The 21,217-nt window shown below is 42.8% G+C and overlaps 7 non-coding genes across 7 annotated transcripts; 5 read left to right on the plus strand and 2 right to left on the minus strand.

Annotated features, from left to right (window-relative positions):
- Positions 1–116: 116 nt before the first annotated feature.
- TRNAL-UAG lies at positions 117–198 on the minus strand. The gene has a single exon. It is a non-coding gene; the product is annotated as a tRNA-Leu (tRNA).
- A 1,048-nt stretch (positions 199–1,246) lies between these two features.
- TRNAM-CAU lies at positions 1,247–1,318 on the plus strand. The gene has a single exon. It is a non-coding gene; the product is annotated as a tRNA-Met (tRNA).
- Positions 1,319–3,767: 2,449 nt separating this feature from the next.
- Positions 3,768–3,840, plus strand: TRNAK-CUU. Its single transcript has one exon. It is a non-coding gene; the product is annotated as a tRNA-Lys (tRNA).
- Positions 3,841–8,887: 5,047 nt separating this feature from the next.
- Positions 8,888–8,959, plus strand: TRNAE-CUC. The gene has a single exon. It is a non-coding gene; the product is annotated as a tRNA-Glu (tRNA).
- A 6,814-nt stretch (positions 8,960–15,773) lies between these two features.
- Positions 15,774–15,847, minus strand: TRNAN-GUU. Its single transcript has one exon. It is a non-coding gene; the product is annotated as a tRNA-Asn (tRNA).
- A 120-nt stretch (positions 15,848–15,967) lies between these two features.
- TRNAM-CAU lies at positions 15,968–16,039 on the plus strand. The gene has a single exon. It is a non-coding gene; the product is annotated as a tRNA-Met (tRNA).
- A 4,811-nt stretch (positions 16,040–20,850) lies between these two features.
- On the plus strand, positions 20,851–20,923 carry TRNAV-AAC. The gene has a single exon. It is a non-coding gene; the product is annotated as a tRNA-Val (tRNA).
- Positions 20,924–21,217: the final 294 nt, after the last annotated feature.

A 21,217-nucleotide genomic window follows, 5' to 3' on the forward strand; every position in this document is an offset into this window, starting at 1 on the left:
TGATTTCTTTATTTAGATTTGTCCTAGCTTTAGACATTTTTTAGCTTGAAAAATATACAAAATTATAACAATTTAACAATGTTTAAATAAAAAATGTTTTAAAAGAAAAAAATTATTGGCAGCGGTGGGATTTGAACCCACGCCTCCAGAGAGACTGGAGCCTAAATCCAGCGCCTTAGACCGCTCGGCCACGCTACCACATGAGGTTTTCCACATTCGGCCACAACACATTACCCAAGCTTGGGGAGGTTTGAGGCTGTTCTGTGCAAAACCACTGCACAGAGCGGGTAAGTATGAAATCTTTGTTATTAAAAAACAAAAAACTTTAATATCACTTAAGGCTTACTAGAAGAAATGGCCTGATATTGTTCTACAGGAGTGGTTGGAGATTGAATTTTTATAGGCTGTAGTATAGGTGCTCCCTCCTGGCACTTCCTGGTGGTTTATGAGCTTACTGGAGCTGTCAGTAACCCAGGAACCGATCTGGTGTGGCCAATGGCTAGGCAGGAAGCAGAGAGAAGGCAAGATAGCCCCCATTTGGCTTTATGTCCTTGGAGGACCAGAGCGACGTCTGATGTCACGAAAGATGACCTGTCATGCTTATTTATATTACAAGGGATGTTTACATTCCTTGTAATAGGAATAAAAGAGATACAAAAAAATTAAAGGGACAGTGTAAAGAAAAAAATAAAAATAGGAAAAAAACAAAATTTAAAAGCCCCATCCCTCCGTGCTGGTGCACAGAAGCGAACATATATGTAAGTCGCGCCCACGTTTAAACCGCACATTTGAGTTCTTTCCGCGATTGTTAGGGCAAGAGCAATAATTCTAGTGCATCTCCTCTGTAACTCTAAACAGGTAACCTGTAAGAAAAATTTAAAGCATCACCTATGGAGATATTTAGGTACCGTAGTTTGTCGCAATTCCACGAGCATGCACAATTTAAAGTGTGACATGTTAGGAATCTATCTATCATCTTTCACATTATACAAAAAAATTGGGTAACTTAATTTTTTTTTAACATTCATTAAAAAGTATTTTTTTTTTAATTGTATTTGAAAGGCCACTGCACAAAAACAGTGTGACATAAAATATTGAAACAACTGCCATTTTAGTCTTTAGGGCCTCTGCGAAAACAAAATAAATAAGATTTTTACTTGTAAACAACAAATGTCAGAAAAAAGCCAAGGTCAACAAGGGGTTCAGGAAGTTACAATACAGCTCAAGCACAATTGGGAAGTCATATAGCAGAGTGGCGCAGCGGAAGCGTGCTGGGCCCATAACCCAGAGGTCGATGGATCGAAACCATCCTCTGCTAGGTGTATTTTGACTTTTCTTTTTTTGTTTACAAACTTTTATTTGAGAAAAAAAATTGAGCTACAAAAATGAGACAATATACGGTATAAAGAAAATGTATACATCATATTCAAATGTAAATTAATAAAATATAAGTCCTACAAGTTTTTTGACTTTTCTATACTCTCAATACCTTAGCAAGCTGGATATGCATGTAATGTTTACCTGCCTGTTTCTAGCTCATAAACGTTGGTTCATAGATTAGATTCAGAAAAAAAATATATTTTTAATAAAGTTACAGTTACATGTTCAGTTGCAGTATACAGGCACGTGCACACCGGTGTTCTGCCAAAACAGTCAACTCGACAAAATTTCCAACCACGTCACTTTCTGTGACTCTCCAGCAGCTGTAAATGCAGATTTCGATGACTGTTTTCACAGAACAACGGAAGCATATACACTATGGTACATGACGGGTTGGCTGTTTTGACAGAACACCAGCTAAGGAGTAAAAAAGTTGTCGCTGCCTTGGAGGCGGCCATGTTGTTAGTTACTATCAGGTGGACTAACAATGTCCACACATTATATCACGTGCTGTAGTATATATGCTGCCGATGTTCTGTGAAAACAGCCAAGTTGTCGAAATCTGCAAGTAAAGCTGCTGGAGGGCACCCTGCTCTCGGCCGTAGTAAGCCAGCAGGGGACCTCTTGTTACACCCAGCCCATACAGTTTGAGCTGGCTGTAACAAGATGTCTGTTGTTGCTTACTGTGGCCGAGTGCAAAGTGTACCAAGATGGGCATCGCAGGCAGTATAGCATTGCAAATTAAATCTTTTCTTCTCGTCTCATGTCATTTATTGCTGCATTTCAGTGCCTGCCCATCAGTGCCCAAATGTGCTGCCTATCAGTGCCAGCCACCTATCAGTGCCCATCAGTCAGTGCCATCTATTAGTACCCATCAGTCAGTGCCACATGACATTAAAAAAAGTATCGGTAATCGGTATCAATGAGTACTTAAAAAGAAGTATCGGTAATTGTACTCGGTCTTAAAAAAAGTGGTATTGGGACAACCCTAACAAAGACATTAAACTACAGGTACAAAAGCTTTAATTTAAATATATTTCTCAATATCTGCAGAGGACATCCTCATTTGATCTAATGAGAACCTCCGGGGACAGCTGACATCCTCCTGTATGTGGTGGGTTGTGAGGCATTTTGGGTTTAGAGTTGTTAAGGTTATTGGGTGCCAGACACTTCTTGAATGCAAAAGAAAGTTTATTTCCCTAAACAGTAACCCCCTCCCCACCTCTCCACCCTAAACAATAACCCCCTCCCCACCTTAAACAATAACCCCCCTCCCCACCTCTCCATCCTAAACATTAACCCCCTCCCCAACCTAAACAATAACCCCCTTTTCCACCTCACCCTAAACAATAACCCCCTCTGCACTCTAAACACCCCGCCCCTATTCGATTCAGTCAGCAGCAAATTTCTGGGCTTTGTTTGTGAAACAAATGCTAAGGGATATTTGGCAGGAGGTCAGCCTGATTTGTTTGGGCCATGCCTTTCATTCTCCTAATTTGTTCTCTTGGGCCACTAAGTTCCTACAGCAACATAGGGGCAGATCCACAAAAGAATTACGCCGGCGTAATTTCAAAGTTCCCGCATCGTATCTTTGTTTTGTATCCACAAAACAAGATACGACGGCATCCTGGATCGATCCGACAGGCGTACGTCTTAGTACGCCGTCGGATCTTTGGTGTATTTATTCGGCGGCCGCTAGGTGGCGTTTCCGTCGAATTCCGCGTCGAGTATGCAAATTAGCTAGTTACAGCGATCCGTGAACGTACGTCCGGGGCCGGCGCATTTTTTTACGTTTTTGCGTTCAGCTTTTTCCGGCGTATAGTTACCCCTGCTATATGGTGGCATACTCAATGTTAAGTATGGCCGTCGTTCCCGCCTCGCATTTTGAATTTTTTACGTCGTTTGCGTAAGTCGTTCGCGAATAGGGATTTGCATAGAATGACATCACTGACGTAAGCATTGGCTTGTTCCGGTTTAATTTCGAGCATGCGCACTGGGATACCCCCACGGACGGTGCATGCGCCGTTCCAAAAAAACGTTGTTTACGTCGGGTCACAACATATTTACATAAAACACGCCCCCATCACATCCATTTGAAATCCGCGCCCTTACGCCGCCAAAGATACCCTACGCCGCCGTAACTTACGGCGCAAATTCTTTGAGGATTCGAAAAAAAAAGGAAGTTACGGCGGCGTAGTGTATCTTAGATACGCTACGCCTGGCGGTAATATGCGCCGCTGTACGTGGATCTGCTCCATAGTGTTTTGCTCTACAATTTCAACAAGAATTTTCTAATTACACCTTTCAGAATAGTATTTATTTCACCTGCTAATTCTCACTTTCCTGCACATTGCCTTTCAACATATTTTCTTTTGCTGAAAACAAGTGCCCGGCTAGCTCAGTCGGTAGAGCATGAGACTCTTAATCTCAGGGTCGTGGGTTCGAGCCCCACGTTGGGCGCATTGTTTTTTTTAATTAATCTATTGATAATATTGAAATACACATTTGTGTATGTTTTCTTACACTACAGAATAACATTTTGGTTGGATATGTATGTTTATGATGTATGATTAATAAAAAGTGAAAGGGCGCAACAGGAAATGAGTTAAAGTGCATATAGTGTCAAAATATATATAAATCAAATGTCCATGATTAAAGCAGATATTGTAAAACTTCTATATAGTGTATATACAGTAATAAAACAGGTCTTCCAATGATCCAACATCCAGTGGCGTCACTAGGGTTGGTGTCACCTGGTGCGGTAAAATATGAAAATATGGTGTCACCCGCCCCCCCCCCCCAATAACATTTTTAAAATATTTTTTACCCTACTGTTTGCTCTCTGTTCTCCTTTCTTCCCCCTTTCTCTCTCTCCCTATCCATCTTTCTTGTTCGTTCTATCCCTTCTTCTTTCTCTCCATTTTTCTTTGTCCCCTCCCCCCACCTCTTTCTCTCCAGAACCAGAATTCACATCTCAGGAGCCTATAGACATCACTGGACCCCTTTAAAATTACACAGCTCCCTGCATCACTGCACCCCTTTACATCTCATAGCCCCCTGGACCCTTTTACATTACACAGCCCCCTGCACCACTGGACCCCTTTACATCACATAGCCCCCTGCACCTCGGGACCCCTTTACATTACACAGCACCCTGCATCACTGGACCCCTTTACATCACATAGCCCCCTGCACCTCGGGACCCCTTTACATTACACAGCACCCTGCATCACTGGACCCCTTTACATTACACAGCACCCTGCACCTCTGGACCTCTTTACATTACACAGCCCCCTGCATCACTGGACCCCTTTAAAATTACACAGTACCCTGCATCACTGGACCCCTTTAAAATTACACAGCACCCTGCATCACTGGACCCATTTACATCTCACAGCCCCCTTCACCTCTGGACCCTTTTACATTACACAGCACCCTGCACCCCTGGACCCCTTTACATTACACAGCACCCTGCACCTCTGTACCCCTTTACATTACACAGCACCCTGCATCACTGGACCCCTTTACATCTCATAGCACCCTGCATCTCTGGACCCTTTTACATTACACAGCACCCTGCATCACTGCACCCCTTTTACATTACACAGCCGCCTGCACCTCTGCACCCCTTCACATCACATAGCCCCCTGCACCTCTGGACCCTTTTACACTACACAGCCCTCTGCACCCCTTTACATTACACAGCACCCTGCACCACTTTACATCACATAGCCCCCTGCACCTCTGGACCCCTTTACATTACACAGCACCCTGCATCACTGGCCCCCTTTACATCTCATAGCCCCCTGCACCTCTGGACCATTTTACATTACACAGCCCCCTGCACCACTGGACCCCTTTACATTACACAGCACCCTGCATCACTGCACCCCTTTTACATTACACAGCCACCTGCACCTCTGGACCCCTGCATGTTACACAGACCCCCTTCAGTGCAGACACCCCCCCCCCTTAGTGCAACCCCCCTCAGTGCAAATCCCCCCTCAGTCGCGGGGGGGAGCCGCCCCCCCCCCCACATGTCAGCTAAAAAAAAATTTTAATTTTTTTTTAAATCGGGATGGTGTCGACCCTCTAGCGGGTGTCACCCGGTGCGGGCCGCACCCCCCGCACCCCCCTAGCAACGCCTCTGCCAACATCATGCCTCATATACAGTGCAATGTGCATCAATTAAAGTGCTTCACCCATAGTGCCACACAAATGCACTCACCAGATCTCCAAGGCCATAAATGATCACCAGGCATATAGGAGAAACTTTCCCTATTGCTTCCTTAATCAGGCCTCTCACAGGATATAATCAATATTTCCAAGAAATTGATTTCAGGATCTTTCAGGGTATCTCAATCCAACAAGCTTAGGCAAAGGACATATGTGTTTCCCCTTGTTTCTTTCCAATCTGCAAAAACATTTGGCTCCAGCAAAGAGAGACTGCTGCACAGCATGCCTGATACAAGAGCCTTTAATTTATCAGCTGAGACGCATGCCACATCGCTTAGTATCACTTGCCAGTGACAGGATCGGCCCCATGCCCTCCCTCAAGCTGCTACAAATACCTGCTGTAACCTGACACAAGATTCAAGCCTTGTAAGGGCTCTTTCACACGGAGCGGACCGTTTCTGGGTCCGCTCCGTGCGTCCGCCAAAGCTCAGCGGGAATCCCCGCTGAGCTGTCGGCGGATAGGGCAGTCCCCGCACACAGTGCAGGGACCGCCCTGTCTCTGCTCCGCTGTCCCCTATGGGGGACCAGATGCAGACGGTCCGTCTGTCCGTCTGCATCCGGTCCGTTCCGCCGAACGGAAGAAAAATAGGGTTTCTTCCGTTCGGAAAATCGGAACCCGACTGACGCGGACACTAGCGGATGCTCCATCAGCTAACGGACGCGTTCCCATAGGGATTCATTACAAGTCCGTTAACGGACTTGTAATGAACGGACAGACGGAGCGGACATGTGAAAGGGGCCTAAGTGTTTTTTACTGAATAAACCAAGACTACTACACTATCTCTGCTTCCTTGTGGCTCTCTTTGCTGGAGCCAAATGTTTTTGCAGATTGGAAAGGAACAAGGGGAAACTCATATGTCTTTTGCCTAAGCTTGTGAAGAGAAATATTTATGTTGGATTGAGATACCCTTAAATAATCTGGAAATATTGATTATATCCTGTGAGAGGCCTGATTAAGGAAGCTCTCTGGGGAAAGTTTCTCTTATATGTCTGGTGAGCGCATTTGTGTGGCACTATGGGTGAAGCACTTTAATTGATGCACGTTGCACTTTATTGGAGGCGCAGTGTTGGATCATTAGAAGACCTTTTTTATTACTCATAAGCTCAATAATAACATGCAATGCCAAGCTGCGGTTTCCAAAGCGAGCAAAGTCCTTTCTTGTATTAAGAGAGGTATGGACTCCAGAGACAGAGATATAATTTTGCCCCTGTACAAATCATTAGTAAGACCTCATCTGGAATATGCAGTTCAGTTTTGGGCACCAGTTCTCAAAAAGGATATCGGCGAACTGGAGAAAGTGCAGAGAAGGGCAACCAAACTGATAAGAGGCATGGAGGAGCTCAGCTATGAGGAAAGATTAGAAGAACTAAATCTATTCACTCTTGAGAAGAGGAGAATTAGGGGGGATATGATCCACATGTACAAATATATAAGAGGTCCATACAGTGGACTTGGTGTTGAGTTATTCACTTTACAGTCAACACTGAGGACAAGGGGGCACTCTTTACGTCTAGAGGAAAAGAGATTTCACCTCCAAATACGGAAAGGTTTTTTCACAGTAAGAGCTGTGAAAATGTGGAACAGACTCCCTCCAGAGGTGGTTCTGGCCAGCTCAGTACATTGCTTTAAGAAAGGCCTGGATACTTTCCTAAATGTACATAATATAACTGAGTAATAAGATTTGTAGGGTAAATCCGATTGCCTCTCGGGGGATCAGGAAGGAATTTTTTCCCCTGCTGTAGCAAATTGGATCATGCTCTGCTTGGGTTTTTTGCCTTCCTCTGGATCAACTGTGGGTATGGAGTTGGGTGTATGGGATTGTACTGTGTTTTTTATTTTGTTTGTTTATTTTTTTTGTGGTTGAACTGGATGGACTTTTTTCAACCTGACTAACTATGTAACTGTATATACACTGTAGCGGCCTGCTCCTGTTGAACAGGTGCTGCTGTAAATTTGGAGGGGGTCTGAGTTATTTTTTGGCTCAGACAGATGTTCTGTTCCGGCCATGGCTGTGCTGGGAGTGACCACCATTGTTCGCCTGGGGGTGTTATTGCCGTCCCAGGCCAAGGGTGGCAGCAGCAGAGTCAGGGCGTATTGGGTGTCCCCCTTCGGCAGTGAATCAGGGGAGTGATCATCCTGCTGTGCATGCTGGGGAGGGGTACTTAAGGGACAGACGCCATTGGGCGAGGTCGTGGTTAGGCCTCGTGACCCGCCTGGCCTGGGGTGCGTGCTCCTGAATCCTGGCTTTGGGATTACGTTGGTTTCGGGGTTGCGGTTTTGCTTAGTTGGCCCAGTAGTCAGACTGTGTCTGCACTTTCAAGGTGATCCTGTGCTGTCTGTCCTGTGGCCATTTTTTAGATCATGAAAAATGCTCTGGAGCCCACACACAATGACATAAAAAAAAACGTAATTTTTAGAACCCGAAAAACGGTTGTGTGTACGCGGTATTACTCTCCGGGCCCTGGCTACTACTGGGTGGGAATCGGAGCAAAATCACTCCGCCTGGGAAGGCTAGCAGATAAGCAGGCAGGTGGCTGGTCGGGATTTGAGCCAAGGCAGAAGAACATGTGAGCGGAGCTGAATGGGCATGGGCCCGAAACTGAATAAATATTCCCTCGCTCCGACCAGCACATGATCATCTGAAAAGGGCATAGTTAATGGAAAAAATAAACCCCCCTATGCTAGTAGGAGCGGCGGGTGTGTATTTTTTTTTATTATTTTTCTGTACTGACTGTCTTTGAAATTGCCCCAGCCCCTGTTGAAATCAAAACTGGGGACAGACTTGGTCAGGGGGCAGTGTCCTCAATCCAGGGACTGTCCCCTGAAACCGGGATGTCTGGTCACCCTATGTTGGGCCAGTGAGAGGGACCTATCCGGGTGAGCAATACCCACTCTGGCTAGAGTGGCGATGAGAACTGTTTGCTGGAAGCAGGAGTGTTTCCTATTTGTGATTATGCACCTGGTACCTATTTACCCTTCCACCCCTCCAACTTATTTTCTACTAAGTTCTGAAAAGAAATCCTAGAAAAATAAGTGTATCTTGTGATTTAATCATGGACATTTGATTTATATATATTTTGACACTATATGCACTTTAAAGCGGAGGTTCACCCAAAAAATAAATTTTTAACATTACATTCAGCTGAATGACAATCGGCTGTTTTTTTTCGTACATACCGTATTTTCACCGCCACTTCTGGGTATGTCTTCTGCGGGACTGGGCGTTCCTAATTGATTGACATACAACACACATATAGTTGCTTAACATCTTCCCTGGTGGTCTAGTGGTTAGGATTCGGCGCTCTCACCGCCGCGGCCCGGGTTCGATTCCCGGTCAGGGAAAGAGACTTTTTTATAAACATATTAATAACAAACATGTATATGGAACGATAAATGGGGAAATGGCTTTTTCCCTTGAGCTGTAAATGTAGCTATTTCTAGCACACTTTTTATTTAACAAAATAACTACCATTCATTTTGTTTGGCATTTGAATTGATACAAAGTTATAGCAATTATTAGCAATTATATATATTTATGTTTAAGTATATTACATATTTTCATGCTACCTGTATGAAAGCTTTGAATTATTTGCACATATTTACAAAACGCACATCAAAATGCATGTAACACTTTTAGCACCATTCATTGTTGGTGGCATCCCAAATGCAGCAAGCCGAAAAACAATCAACAAACACACCAAACTGCACAATTTCAAGAAACTGCACAAGATAGCTTGAGCACGTTTGTCAGGATTAACCACTTAAGCCCCGGACCATATTGCTGGTCAAAGACCAGGCCACTTTTTGCAATTCGGCACTGCGTCGCTTTAACTGACAATTGCTCGGTCGTGCGACGTGGCTCCCAAACAAAATTGGCGTCCTTTCTTTCCCACAAATAGAGCTTTCTTTTGGTGGTATTTGATCACCTTTGCAGTTTTTAGTTTTTGCGCTATAAACAAAAATAGAGCGACAATTTATATTTTTTTTTATATTTTTTACTTTTTGCTATAATAAATATCCCCCAAAAATATATATAAAAAAAATGTTTTTCCTCAGTTTAGGCCAATACGTATTCTTCTACATAGTTTTCGTTAAAAAAATCGCAATAAGCATTTATTAATTGGTTTGCGCAAAAGTTATAGCGTTTACAAAATAGGGGATAGTTTTATGGCATTTTTATTAATATTTTTTTATTGGTACTACGACATTATGGAGGACACTTCGGACACTTTTGACACATTTGACACATTTTTGGGACCATTGGCTTTTTTATAGCGATCAGTGCTATAAAAATGCACTGATTACTATAAAAAAGCCACTGGCAGGGAAGGGGTTAACACTAGGGGGCGAGGAAGGGGTTAAGTATGTTCCCTGGGTGTGTTTTAACTGAAGGGGGGGGTGGACTGACATGGGGAAATGACTGATCGCTGTTCACCTCCCGGTTCTCGCTCTGTAATGAGCGATCGCGGGTGCCCGGCGGTGATCGCGCCCAAGCGCCGGCGTCAGGGGTGAGCAGGGGGGCTGCTATTGGCTGCTCGGCGAGATGACGTAGATCTACGTGATCTCGCCCAGCAGAGCCGACCTGCCGCCGTATAACTGTTATACGGCGGCTGGACGGCAAGCGGTTAAGACAGCCCATCGAAGTAAATAGGCTGCCCTCTGCATGTAGCGAAAAATGCACACAATAAGCCACAATGCAAGTAGCATGAAAAAAAATGATATGTGTGAATTTTTGCACTACACACAGCTTCAATGGGCTGTCCTACGCATGACAAACGCGCCAAAGTAGCTTGTGTGGTTTTTTGACCTTGTGCAGTTTGGCTCATTTGTTCATCAATTTTGTTTGGGAGGCACGTCGCACGACCGCGCAATTGTCAGTTAAAGCGACGCAGTGCCGAATCGCAAAAAGTGGCCCGGTCTTTGACCAGCAAAATGGTCCGGGGCTTAAGTGGTTAACAATGAATGGCACTACAAGTGCTGCATGCTTTTTTTTTTTAAATGTGTGATTTTGCGTGTGTTTACAAAACATTCAGATGTGAATGGTAAATGCAGTGCTCACTCATTCAGGGACAAGGCTGAAAGTTCACACAGCTTGGAATGTGTAGCTGCTGACTGTTCTTCATATCTCCCGTGCCCAACCCCCCTCTCTTTCACAGCTGTACATTGTGATATCGGGGTGGGCGGGCCGGGCAGGGAGAGAGGAGGGGCAGCTGTATGCAATGCATTGTTCCATTCATCCGGCAGGGGGGAGTGAACTTTGCAGGGTTGTGTGAGGCGAGTGTCAGAGAGGACACTCCAGTCAGCTGCAGCCACCGGCCTAGGGCCCTATGTACACTGCTGCTGTTAACCACTTAAGGACCGGACCATAATGCTGCCTAAAGACCCAAGGTGTTTTTACAGTTCGGGACTGCGTCGCTTTAACAGACAATTGCGCGGTCGTGCGACGTGGCTCCCAAACAAAATTGGCGTCCTTTTTTCCCCACAAATAGAGCTTTCTTTTGGTGGTATTTGATCACCTCTGCGGTTTTTATTTTGTGCGCTATAAACAAAAATAGAGCGTCAATTTTGAAAAAAATGCAATATTTTTTACTTTTTGCTATAATAAATATCCCCCAAAAACATATATAAATTTTTTTCCCCTCAGTTTAGGCTGATATGTATTCTTCTACCTATTTTTGGTAAAAAAAATCGCAAAAAGCGTTTATCGATTGGTTTGCGCAAAATTTATAGCGTTTACAAAATAGGGGATAGTTTTATTGCATTTTTATTAATTTTTTTTTTTTTACTACTAATGGCGGCGATCAGCGATTTTTTTCGTGACTGCGACATTATGGCGGGCACTTCGGACAATTTTGACACATTTTTGGGACCATTGTCATTTTCACAGCAAAAAATGCATTTAAATTGCATTGTTTACTGTGAAAATGACAGTTGCAGTTTGGGAGTTAACCACAGGGGGCGCTGTAACATTTAGTGTTCCCTTAGTGTGTGTTTACAACTGTAGGGGGGTGTGGCTGTAGGAATGACGTCATCGATCGAGTCTCCCCTATAAAGGGGATCACTCGATCGATGCAGCGCCATAGTGAAGCACGGGGAAGCCGTGTTTACATACGGCTCTCCCCGTTCTTCAGCTCCGGGGAGCGATCGCGACGGAGCGGCTATAAACAAATAGCCGCGCCGTCGTCCCGGATCGCTCCCCGAGGGGACCCGACCGTCGCAAGTCGCGGGGGGTGTCCCGATCGGACCCCCCACCCACGTCTAGGCAGGGACGTACAAGTACGCCAATGTGCCTGTACGTGCCATTCTGCCGACGTATATGTACATGCGGCGGTCGGGAAGGGGTTAAACAGACGTTCAGAAGCAGTTGGATGCTTTTTTAAACTGCCCCTGAACACATTCAATGTTATCTTATGTGACTATGTACACAGTCTCGTTTATTGCCATTTTTAGGCAGTTGCTTTTAACAGCGATCCTTTGAAAGCAAAACAATGAGTTCAGATGCCGGAGATTTCCACGTTTCAGACGCCAAATGTGGCTAAACGCGGTAATGGCGTTTAGCCGCGCTTGCGTTTATAGAAATTTTTTGTTTTTGTCCATTACATTTTTTGTAAATGCGACAAAACTGAAGTTTTAAACATGGGCAACTATTTGTCAAGTTTAATAATTTAGGAGCAGTTGTAAAAACATCGGCCCGGATTCAGAAAGATGAGCGCATCTTTCTGCGGGCGTAACGTATCTCAGATACGTTACGCCGCCGTAAATTTGGGCGCAAGTTCCGTATGCAGAAAGAACTTGCGCCCTTAGTTACGGCGGCGTAACGTATGTGTGGCGGCGTTAGCCCGCCTAATTCAAATGGGGATGTTGTGGGCGTGTTTTATTTAAATTTCACTTGACCCTGCGTATTTGACGTTTTTTGTGAACGGCGCATGCGGCGTTCGTGAAAAAATCCCAGTGCGCATGCTCGAAATTACGCCGCAAAGCCTCATTGGTATCGACGTGAACGTAACTTACGCAAAGCCCTATTCGCGAACGACTTACGCAAACAACGTAAAATTTTCAAAACTCGGCGTGGGAACGACGCCTCATATAGCAGGGGTAACTTTACGCCGGAAAAAGCCTAATGTAAACAACGTAAAAAATGCGCAGGCGGGACGTACGTTTCTGAATCAGCGTAAATACCTAATGAGCATATTCCTCGCGTAACTATACGGAAGCGCCACCTAGCGGCCAGTGTAAATATGCGGACTAAGACACTTACACCAGTCGGATCTTAGGGAAATCTATGCGTAACTGATTCTCTGAATCAGGCACATAGATACGACGGCCCGCACTCAGAGATACGACGGCGTATCAGGAGATACGCCGTCGTATCTCCTATCTGAATCCGGGCCATCCTGTGTACATGGAGCCAAATGTACAGACTGATTCTCCTGACCTACGGATGGGAGAAATCAGTCTGTTTTCGCAAACTGTCACTGCATGGGCCCCCCCACAGTGCAGGATCTCCAGAGATCTGATTGTTCCGCCACTCCCACGGATGTGATGACAGGTACAGTGATCTGTCTCACGGCTCCATGGGGCTCTGCACCCACCAATCAGGGAGATGAGAGGGGTCACTGTCCACAAGTACAAATCATGAGGAAGGGGAGAGCCTGGGTGGGGGCAGCATGCTGAAACTACATCATCCATTGACAGGGGAACGGTGCCAGGATAAGCCAGCTGATTGGTGCAAAGACACAGCTGTGCAGGGGGAGGAGCCACAATGACGTCATGCCTAATCGATTATACTGGCTGCCGAATCGGTCATTTTCAACACCCCTCCTGCCGGCCACCCATGATCGCTCTACAGAGAGCCAGAATGGGGATCTGTCAGTGTAAACAAACCGTTCTAAAAGGTACAGAGTACAGAGTGATCGTCTGTTCCTAGTGATCAGGAACAGCGATCTCTCTCCTCCTCCAGTCAGAACACTCCCCCCACAGTTAGAAACACCTTTCAGGGAACACTTAACCCCTTGATCACCACTAATGTCAACTCCTTCCCCAACAGTGTCATTAGTACAGTGCATTTTTTAGCACTGATCACTGTTATAGTGTCACTGGTCCTCAAAAAGTGTCACTCAGTGTCCGATTTGTCCTCCAGAAATGTTGCAGTCCCGCTAAAAAAATCACTGATCGCCGCCAACCAATCAGTATACGCTTATTGGGATTTTTTTGCAAAAATATGTAGCAAAATATATATTGGCCTAAATTGATGAAGACATTTTTTTATTGAATATGTTTTATAGCAGAAAGTAAAAAATATATTTTTACAGTAATGAGTGTATTATAGCACTGATCATTGTATAAATGTCACGGGTCCCAAAAAAGTGTCAAAAGTGTCCGATCAGCAATGTCACAGTCCTGCTAAAAATTTGCTGATTACCGCCATTACTAGTAAAAAAAATAATAATAAAAATGGCATAAATCTTTCCCCTATTTTGTAGACACTGTGGGGCAGATCCACAAAAGTATTACGCCGGCGTATCTCTTGATACGCCGTGTAATTTCAAATTTTGCGTGTCGTATATTTGTTTTGTATTTTCAAAACAAGATACGACGGAATCTCGGCTCGATCCGACAGGCGTACGTCTTAGGATCGTAAGACGTACGCCGTCAGATCTAAGCTGCAATTTTTCGGCGGCCGCTAGGTGGTGTTTCCGTCGAATTCCGCCGTAATTAGCTAGTTACGGCGATCCACGAACGTACGTCCGGCCAGCGCATTTTTTTTACGTCGTTTGCGTTCGCCTTTTTCCGGCGTATAGTTAAAGCTACTGTTATGATGCGTAGTCAATGTTAAGTATGGCCGTCATTCCCGCCTCGCATTTTGAATTTTTTACGTCATTTGCGTAAGTCGTTCGCGAATAGGGATTTGCGTAGAATGACGTCACCGTCGTGAGCATTGGCTTGTTCCAGGTTAATTTCGAGCATGCGCACTGGGATACCCCCACGGACGGCGCATGCGCAGTTAAAAAAAAGCGTCGTTTACGTCGGGTTACAACGTATTTACATAAAACACGCCCCCATCACAGAGATTTGAATGCCACGCCATTACACCGCCAAAGATACACTACGCCGCTGTAACTTACGGCGCAGATTCTTTGTGGATTTGAAAAAAAAAGTAAGTTACGGCGGCGTAGTGTATCTTAGATACGCTACGCCCGGCGGATAAATGCGCCTCTGTACGTGGATCTGCCCCTATAACTTTTGCGAAAACCAATCAATATACACTTATTGCGATTTTTTTTTTACCAAAAATGGGTAGAAGAATACGTATCGGCCAAAACTGAAATTATTTTGTATTTTTTGGGGGATATTTATTATAACAAAAAGTCAAAAATATTGTGTTTTTTTCAAAAATGTTGTTTTTATTGTTTATAGTGCAAAAAATAAAAACTACAGAGGTGATCAAATACCACCAAATTTCCCCATTTGTGGGGAAAAAAGGACATTAATTTTGTTTGGGTACAACTCTGCACAACCGCGCAATTGTCAGTTACAGCGATGCAGTGCCGTATCGCAAAAAATTACCTGGTCATTAAGGGAAAATCTTCCGGTCCTTAAGTGGTTAAGAAGGGAATGAAAAATGTTTGTCTGCGATAACAAAGATGTGCGTTTTGTTGCGCAAAGAAAAAACATGTTAAAAGTTGCAAAATGCATGATTAAAAAAACACACAAAGCTTATGAGCTGCCGCATTTGTCATACTTAGGGCAGCCCTGTGGTGCAAAAACTTTGTGTAATTTTTCACACAATAACAAAACACTAAATATTAATACAGCCTGAAGAGCGATCTGCAATGGACTTTTTTCTTTAATTTATTTATAATAAATTGAGATTTGGCTTTGCCCATTGAACTGTAAATGTAACAATTTTTTGGCATTTGAAATGATAGAAAGTTATATTAGCAACTCTGTATGTATATTTATGTATGTTCTTTATCACCTTGAACAATATAAAAGCTTTGCAATGGCTGCTTTTTTTCAGAAGACTCTCTAGAAATGATATTTGACATAGATGTACTTTAGATGAACAAGCAAAAATGCCATAAAAGCTCTACAAGGTGTTGTCAGGTTTTAAATAGCTACTAATCATCAATTTTGTGTATGAAAAAAAATCCAGCGTCCCTGGGTGGGCTTGAACCACCAACCTTTCGGTTAACAGCCGAACGCGCTAACCGATTGCGCCACAGAGACCTGCATGCTTCCCAAGTGCTGCATATGAATCAGACTATTCTTTTCACCAGCAGAACATTTACATTGAAACTTGCTAGAAGATTTGTATATAGGAAACATAGGACAAAGCTCTGCATGTATAGCAGAGTGGCGCAGCGGAAGCGTGCTGGGCCCATAACCCAGAGGTCGATGGATCGAAACCATCCTCTGCTAGGTGACTTTTTTTTTACTTAAATACTTCATAGGTTTTGGTTGTTATAATTTTTATCTTACATGTTCTACAATGATAGATGTTTTTATCTTATATGTGCAATAATAGGTTTTGTCTTCTTTTTTATCTTACATGTTCTACAATGATAGGTTTTATATACATTACTTGTTATATTTGTAAAATTCTATCTGTGTATAGGAACTGGAAAAATGTGTGCGTCTGAAATGTTGAACTATTTTTTAAACGGTCCCTCTCTCCCACCAAGGATAAAATAAATGGTTCCTATAACATTTAATAAACAAATTCACCCTCAGTGCGATATTTACACACAGTTGCAAAGCCTAATAAATCAGACAAACTAGTTATTGCACATTTTCATTTTCTAACTTGCCACAAATGTGGGTGGAAATTGCCTTATGTGCGATGGCCGGTTCACACCTCAATTTCTGCATTGCGTGTTTTTGAAGTGTTTATAATGCATTCCAGTGTGATTTTCATGTGTTGCGGCAAAGGAAGAATTTGGGTTCTTTTAGACCCCCCGATCCTTCCATAAAGAGTTCCTTTCACATAAACCATTTTTTTTACCAAAGACATGTAGAAGAATACATTTTGGCCTAAATTTATGAAGAAATTTGATTTTATTGGATATGTTTTATAACAGAAATTAGAAAATATTGTTTTTACCCCCCAAATTTTCAGTCTTCTTTGTTGATGTTTATATTACAAAAAATAAAAAACACAGTGGTGATCAAATACCACCAAAATAAAGCTCTATTTGTGTGAAAAAAAAATCATTTGTGTACAGTGTTGCATGACTGCGCAATTTCCAGTTAACCACTTCAATACAGGGCACTTTCACCCCTTTCCTTCCCAGGCCAATTGTCAGCTTTCAGCGCTCTCGCAATTTCTATGATAATTGGGTGGTCATGCAACACTGTACCCAAATTAAATTTTTACCATTTTGTAGCTTTCTTTTGGTGGTATTTATTCACGACTCAGTTTTTTATTTTTTGCGATATGAGCGAAAAAAAGAGCGGAAATTTTGAGAAAAAAATGATATTTTCAAGATTCTATTTTAAAAGAAATCCAATAAAATCGAATTTTGTCAAATTTAAGCCAAAATGTATTCTGCTACATGTCTTTGGTAACACAAAACCCTGTTAAGTGTATAGTAATTGGTTTGTGTGATCACGGACATATGTACACACATATGACTAAGCACTGACTGCCAGTGCGAAACGCGTCGGCCATACTGAATGTTGTTGGTTTGCAGTGACTGTATGTACAGTTGAAATAAAAGACATCCCTTTTTTAAGTGATTTTGGAGTGCGGCTGTCCAGTTTTTCGTTCTTTCCATTTTTTGCTACACACATGTACAGATGTGCGCAGGTGATCATGGACATATCAAAAAACAAAAAGAATATTTGCGCTAAGACAAAGATAAATATGAAAAATAAATAATGAAAACACTATGTTAATTAAATAACTCCAGTTGCAACGCCAAAAAACACGTGATACATGTGAAACAAACAGAAACAAAAAAGAGAAAGGGTTGCGCTAGTGGCACAACCAAATGAAATGTGCAATTGCTCATGATCAATATTAATAAAAATATAGAAAAAATAAATAAATAAATTATATATCAAAAAGAAAAAATATTGAATATTAATAAAATCAATATATAAATATATGTATGTATCGATCAAACCAAGGTTTGCAGATCGGAAAGTTAGCCAAATGCAATAAATGTGGACACTTCCCTGTAATGTCCTCAGGAATATACGGGTATAATGCACACACTCAATAATCCATCAATCAAAAAAATACTATATTAATATTAATAATAATAGTAATGATAGGTGAAAAAAAAAAATTGTCCAAGTTCATAGAACAAACTCCAGGAGGGAAAAACGTTGAGGAAACGAGGATAGGAGAAATTCCACCACCAGCTTGAGTACACAGGAAGAGGAATCTTGCAGCACACCCGGGAGAGGAGTAAGTTTAACCACTTGAGATCCGCGCTATAGACAAAATACGTCCGCAGCGCGGCTCTCAAGTGCCAAGTGGCCGTTTAAACACGGCCTTTTATGTCCCGGCGCATCGCCGAAGACCCGATGCGTGTACCTGGCGGCCGCGATGTCCGCCGGGTACACGCGATCGTCGGTGACACGGCAGATGACAGCAGGGACGTGGAGCTCTGTGTGTAAACACAGAGCTCCACGTCCTGTCAGGGAGAGAGGAGACCGATCTGTGTCTCTTGTACATAGAGACACAGCATCGGTCCCCTCCCCCAGTCACCCCCCTCCCCCCACACAGTTATAACACACCCAGGCTACACAGTTAACCCCTTCCTCACCCCCTAGTGTTAACCCCTTCACTGCCAGTCACATTTATACAGTAATTTGTGCATTTTTATAGCACTGATCGCTGTATAAATGTGAATGGCGCCAAATTTGATTCAAAAGTGTCCGATACGTCCGCCGCAATATCCCAGTCCCAATAAAAATCGCAGATCGCCGCCATTACTAGTAATAAAAAAAATAATAAAAAAAAATCATAATTCTGTTCCCCATTTTGTAGGCGCTATAACTTTTGCGCAAACCAGTCGCTTATTGCGATTTTTTTTTTTTTTTTACAAAAATACGTCGAAAAATACGTATCGGCCTTAACTGAGAAAAAAAATAGTTTTTTAAAAAAAAAATTGGGATATTTATTATAGCAACAAGTAAAAAAAAAATATATTTTTTTTAAATTGTCGCTCTTTTTTTGTTTATAGCGCAAAAAATAAAAACCGCAGAGGTGATCAAATACCAATAAAAGAAAGCTCTATTTGTGGGGAAAAAAGGACGCCAATTTTGTTTGGGAGCCACGTCGCACGACCGCGCAATTGTCAGTTAAAGCGACGCAGTGCCAGACGCTGAGATTTCGCCTGGGAATGAAGGGGGTTTATGTGCCCAGTAAGCAAGTGGTTAAACTCTTACCAGAAGGTTTCTTTAAGCCAGCATATCGATCCACTCCATCAAGGTGAGCGGTCAAATCCTTTGCTGCCTCCACTGCCTCTCGTCCAGTCTATCTGGAAGTCCCCTCTCCACTCCAGGCACTCTCACCACTCCAAACTCCAATATCCCACAGGGTCACCCAGGAAGAATAAGGGCTCAAATAGTGAAGTACCATCAAGTAGGGGTTTATTAATATTAGTGTCATACAGATCACTACAAGGTATAATAAAAATCCACATAAGAAAAATAATAAATAGCACAATAAGAACAAGCGTGCGCCCGTGCTTCCGGGGTCACGATTTAGCGCGATGACGTCAGTGCGTGGCTCCGCCCTGACATGTTTCGACGTATTAGTCGTTTTCAAAGGGCACAGGCAACGCACTGAGCCGTCACCTTTTTATAACCATGCGGAGGCAACCAAGCCTAGCTTTCGCATGGTTCAGACCTATGGAAACCTATCCAGATCTACATCATTCGATATGGGGCGTATCGTAGGAGAGCGGGGAAGGACCAAATGAGGGAAAAAGAGCCAATCACGCAACCTATCATATTCCGCGTCAGGGCTCACATCTCCCTCACTTTCATTGGCTCCTTAGCCAGCCGGAACACAACTCCTCCCCCGTCACCCCGACGATCCCACGCTCCACCAAAAAGACATTTCGCCCATTGCTGGGCTACAATCACAATGTTCAAAACAAAAAATTTAATACATAGAGAATTGTATACTCATGTATATCCGATTAAGGTACACATAAATAAATTGAAAACACATTTCATTCAACACTAGAATTATGGAACATCCCCATATTGACCCAATAGGGATATCCCATTTAGTAGCGCCATCTAGTGGATAAATATGGTATAGCAATCTCACCTTATAGTATAAAAAATCCCACCCTATGATATTAGGAATTAAAATTATTCATAAAAAAGTCTCACAAAAAGAGCGACCCCTATATGTTCTCTCCCTTTCTCTTAAGGTAAGTATCAAACCAAAGAGAAAAAAAGAGAGAAACCCCCATCTGTCACAAGGAGCAATAATCGGGACATAATATTAAAGGTCATAAATGCCATAAAACGATGACTCACTAGACCTGACAGGTTGATGAACTCATATCGACCCAACCCAAATATATATATATATATATATATATATATATATAATCTGCATTAAAATGCTATTATTAAAGTCATTTTTATATAGTTTCTAATTCATTAGTAACAAAAAAATCTGTATATACATATAAATAAACACACACACACATATATATGCTATATATATATCTAGCTATATATATATATATACAGTATATATATATATATATACACATATACATACACTATAAATTCCTAACCTTCTCATTTTGGGGTGTGTAATGGTGGGGAAGATGTGTTCTGACTGTATGTCAAAAGACTTCCTCCTTCCTCCACAATACTCAGCCAGCTTCGGCTTCTCTAAAGGATTCTCCACCTCTGAGATAGTGAATCAGAAAGTGAGAATTCTGTCACAGATCGCCAGTGAGGTGCCGAGATCGCACCTTCATAAAGTGGCCGTTTCTGTGACAGTCAGTTACATATTCTCACTGTGCTGAGGTAATCAGTGGAGAACATGTTCTCAGCTGATTACCTCAGTTTCATAAACTGTGTATGACCTGAGATCAGCTGTGATACTCGGGATCGCTGCTGACCTCACTTTCATAAAAGGACACCAATGTTTAGCTACAACATTATGTTTTCATTCACTAACGTAATTGCTGCCACTCACACCTTCAACAGACATTCTTCACTCCTTTCATTCTGCACACTTACTGGGAGTTTCCGTAGTGTAGTGGTTATCACGTTCGCCTAACACGCGAAAGGTCCCCGGTTCGAGACCGGGCGGAAACATAATTTTTTTTTTCTGTGAACAGCTCTTGGGTAAAATAGGATTTGAGACTTGAGTTGTGACATCAGGAAGAAAAAGTATTGCAGCACAAGAGCACTGTGCCAATATTACATGTTCAAACATATACATTTTAAATCATAACGGTTGTACAAACAGACGCATGGCATGATATTGTGTAGTAATTGTCACTATGCTTATCCCCATTTCCCAATGCTAATAACATTCTGCCTTTTTTTAGAACTTGCTGTATTCCTTCCACCTAAGCAGAAGGTCAGGAACAACTCAGTTACAGCAGT

This window comes from Rana temporaria, chromosome 3, assembly GCF_905171775.1.
Source record: "Rana temporaria chromosome 3, aRanTem1.1, whole genome shotgun sequence".
In the NCBI taxonomy this organism is placed as follows: domain Eukaryota; kingdom Metazoa; phylum Chordata; class Amphibia; order Anura; family Ranidae; genus Rana; species Rana temporaria.